Below are 4,297 nucleotides of genomic sequence, written 5' to 3'. Positions count from 1 at the left end.
TGTAGGTATAAAGTCTAACCCAGTACCAGGCAGAGGGTCCGAGGTCTCCCCCAGTAACAGTCAGTGGCACAGAGGGACACAGGGGCCCCAGGGTTGGGCTGTGTGTGTAGAACAGAGTAAGGGGCCCGGCTCATCCAACCCTCATTTTATAGAGAGCAGAGAGAGGATTTGCCCCAGTAACAGTCAGTGGCACAGAGAGACACAGGGGCCCCAGGGTTGGGCTGTGTGTGTAGAACAGAGTAAGGGGCCCGGCTCATCCAACCCTCATTTTATAGGGAGAGGATTTGCCCCAGTAACAGTCAGTGGCACAGAGAGACACAGGGGCCCCAGGGTTGGGCTGTGTGTGTAGAACAGAGTAAGGGGCCCGGCTCATCCAACCCTCATTTTATAGAGAGCAGAGACAGGATTTGCCCCAGTAACAGTCAGTGGCACAGAGAGACACAGGGGCCCCAGGGTTGGGCTGTGTGTGTAGAACAGAGTAAGGGGCCCGGCTCATCCAACCCTCATTTTATAGAGAGCAGAGAGAGGATTTGCCCCAGTAACAGTCAGTGGCACAGAGAGACACAGGGGCCCCAGGGTTGGGCTGCATGTGTAGAACAGAGTAAGGGGCCCGGCTCATCCAACCCTCATTTTATAGAGAGCAGAGAGAGGATTTGCCCCAGTAACAGTCAGTGGCACAGAGAGACACAGGGGCCCCAGGGTTGGGCTGTGTGTGTAGAACAGAGTAAGGGGCCCGGCTCATCCAACCCTCATTTTATAGAGAGCAGAGAGAGGATTTGCCCCAGTAACAGTCAGTGGCACAGAGAGACACAGGGGCCCCAGGGTTGGGCTGTGTGTGTAGAACAGAGTAAGGGGCCCGGCTCATCCAACCCTCATTTTATAGAGAGCAGAGAGAGGATTTGCCCCAGTAACAGTCAGTGGCACAGAGGGGCACAGGGGCCCCAGGGTTGGGCTGTGTGTGTAGAACAGAGTAAGGGGCCCGGCTCATCCAACCCTCATTTTATAGAGAGCAGAGAGAGGATTTGCCCCAGTAACAGTCAGTGGCACAGAGAGACACAGGGGCCCCAGGGTTGGGCTGTGTGTGTAGAACAGAGTAAGGGGCCCGGCTCATCCAACCCTCATTTTATAGAGAGCAGAGAGAGGATTTGCCCCAGTAACAGTCAGTGGCACAGAGAGACACAGGGGCCCCAGGGTTGGGCTGTGTGTGTAGAACAGAGTAAGGGGCCCGGCTCATCCAACCCTCATTTTATAGAGAGCAGAGAGAGGATTTGCCCCAGTAACAGTCAGTGGCACAGAGAGACACAGGGGCCCCAGGGTTGGGCTGTGTGTGTAGAACAGAGTAAGGGGCCCGGCTCATCCAACCCTCATTTTATAGAGAGCAGAGAGAGGATTTGCCCCAGTAACAGTCAGTGGCACAGAGAGACACAGGGGCCCCAGGGTTGGGCTGTGTGTGTAGAACAGAGTAAGGGGCCCGGCTCATCCAACCCTCATTTTATAGAGAGCAGAGAGAGGATTTGCCCCAGTAACAGTCAGTGGCACAGAGAGACACAGGGGCCCCAGGGTTGGGCTGTGTGTGTAGAACAGAGTAAGGGGCCCGGCTCATCCAACCCTCATTTTATAGAGAGCAGAGAGAGGATTTGCCCCAGTAACAGTCAGTGGCACAGAGAGACACAGGGGCCCCAGGGTTGGGCTGTGTGTGTAGAACAGAGTAAGGGGCCCGGCTCATCCAACCCTCATTTTATAGAGAGCAGAGAGAGGATTTGCCCCAGTAACAGTCAGTGGCACAGAGAGACACAGGGGCCCCAGGGTTGGGCTGTGTGTGTAGAACAGAGTAAGGGGCCCGGCTCATCCAACCCTCATTTTATAGAGAGCAGAGAGAGGATTTGCCCCAGTAACAGTCAGTAGCACAGAGAGACACAGGGGCCACAGGGTTGGGCTGTGTGTGTAGAACAGAGTAAGGGGCCCGGCTCATCCAACCCTCATTTTATAGAGAGCAGAGAGAGGATTTGCTCAGTAGAATGAATATAGGCACAGCCACCGGGGAAGATTTGGGCTATTCTGGAAATGTCACACTGACAAATTTACTCTTTCCTATTGGAAATAACCCTCCAGGTTGCTGTCTCCTTTACGCCAAAGTTGTGACCAGGGAATTATTTCGCCCGGCATGGATTCACTGCAAATTTCTGCACTTCGCCATTGACAAATTTTTCACGAAACTGCTGCAGACATTTGCCACAACAGATATTCGCGGAGTGAGAAAAAAGTCACGGTTATGGAAAAAGTTAGTGGTCGCGCCAAAAAAGTAGTGCAGTAGCCGAGTTTCGCGAATTTTTCACTGTTTTCCAAATTTTTCAGCAGTTTTGTGAATTTGTCACCAAAGTGAAACGTGGAAGATTCGCTCATCACTTCTCCAAAGGCAAAATAAAAGTTGATGGTAATGACACAGGCTGATGCCTCTGTAACCATTAGGGATCAGGACAGATAGTGGCTGTAGAACTTGGATCAGAACAGTATGTTGGCACTGAAGGCGTTACAAGATAACCTAGGAAATAAATACTTGAACTGGCAACAGGTAGAGAGTTTGGAAATTGGGCTTTAATCTTAAAGGCATCACCTGTGAGTAACTTTTATCAAAGGGGAAAGGTGAAATTATTTCTTATATCGCTTTCTACCAAAGTGCTTGATCGCAAGCAAGGCGGCCATTGAAGGCGCTAATGTCGCTATGTACCAAACGCCATTGGCAGAGTAAATGAGGGCAATGCAAAAATTTTTCTTCTAATTTTTGCAAAGACAATGCTATGAATGAATTAAAGAAACAGTGGGTGCCTATGATCTTGCATGGAGAGATTTTTGCAAAGAATCTTCATGAACAAAATATTAATTGGATAAAGAGGGATAATAGTTTGAGAGAATATTGTGATTCTGATAATGCAGGAGTTGGATTTGCAGATATTCAAATACGTAAAATATAAAAGACATAACAATAGTAGCCCTGTATATACTGAATGGCCAATACACAGGGCGTTTCATTTCACATTAAAGTAATATTAAAATGGCTGCAATGTGAAGGTGGAGACTTACATTCTGTATTCCTAAAGTTCTTGGCTGAGACCAAGCACCCCATTTTGAAAGTACAGTTATGTGAAATATATGTTCAGTTTGGGAATTCAACAATATACACGTGCCACTCATGGATCAGATGGTTTGTTAGTAAGACTAAATGGTATTTTGAAATCTAGATTGTTAAAAATTGTTTGGCCTTGCAATGGCACTGATGCCCAATAGACTTATATCTCTGTCCTAACATGGACTCATGCAGGGGACCTGTGGTAAAAACTGGCAAAAATGTTGCTTATCACTAATATTAAGCATTCTGATCTATATACAAGTGGGATAAGTATGAGCCTTCGAGATGTGTCTGGAATCAACAATCTCATTGTGTCCCTGTTTCACTCTATGCTCTAAAATGAATTTATATTTATCACAAATGCCCATAGAAGACTAAAGTCAGCAATCAAGATGAAATTTAAAAGGAAAAGTAGTAATAGCTGCACTGGTAGACTAAAGGAAAGGGTACAGTTGGTGGGAATACAGGTATGGGATTCATTATCCTGAAATCTCCAGAAAATTCAAAATTATGGGAAGGCCATCTCTAATATGCTACATTATAAGCAAATACATTATTTAAAATGATTTCCTTATTCTGTGTAATAATATAAAAGCAGCTTGTATTTGATCCCAACTAAGATATAATTACCCCTTATTGGGGCAGAACAGCCCTATTGGGTTTATTTCATGGTTAAATGATTCCCTTTTCTCTGTAATAATAAAACAGTACCTGTACTTGATCCCAACTAAGATATAATTACCCCTTATTGGGGGCAGAACAGCCCTATTGGGTTTATTTCATGGTTAAATGATTCCCTTTTCTCTGTAATAATAAAACAGTACCTGTACTTGATCCCAACTAAGATATAATTACCCCTTATTGGGGCAGAACAGCCCTATTGGGTTTATTTAATGGTTAAATGATTCCCTTTTCTCTGTAATAATAAAACAGTACCTGTACTTGATCCCAACTAAGATATAATTACCCCTTATTGGGGGCAGAACAGCCCTATTGGGTTTATTTAATGGTTAAATGATTCCCTTTTCTCTGTAATAATAAAACAGTACCTGTACTTGATCCCAACTAAGATATAATTACCCCTTATTGGGGCAGAACAGCCCTATTGGGTTTATTTAATGGTTAAATAATTCCCTTTTCTCTGTAATAATAAAACAGTACCTGTACTTG

This window comes from Xenopus tropicalis, chromosome 1 (genome assembly GCF_000004195.4).
Source record: "Xenopus tropicalis strain Nigerian chromosome 1, UCB_Xtro_10.0, whole genome shotgun sequence".
In the NCBI taxonomy this organism is placed as follows: Eukaryota; Metazoa; Chordata; class Amphibia; order Anura; family Pipidae; genus Xenopus; species Xenopus tropicalis.
The sequence above is the reverse complement of the archived record's forward strand: the minus strand, read 5'-3'. Positions refer to the sequence as shown.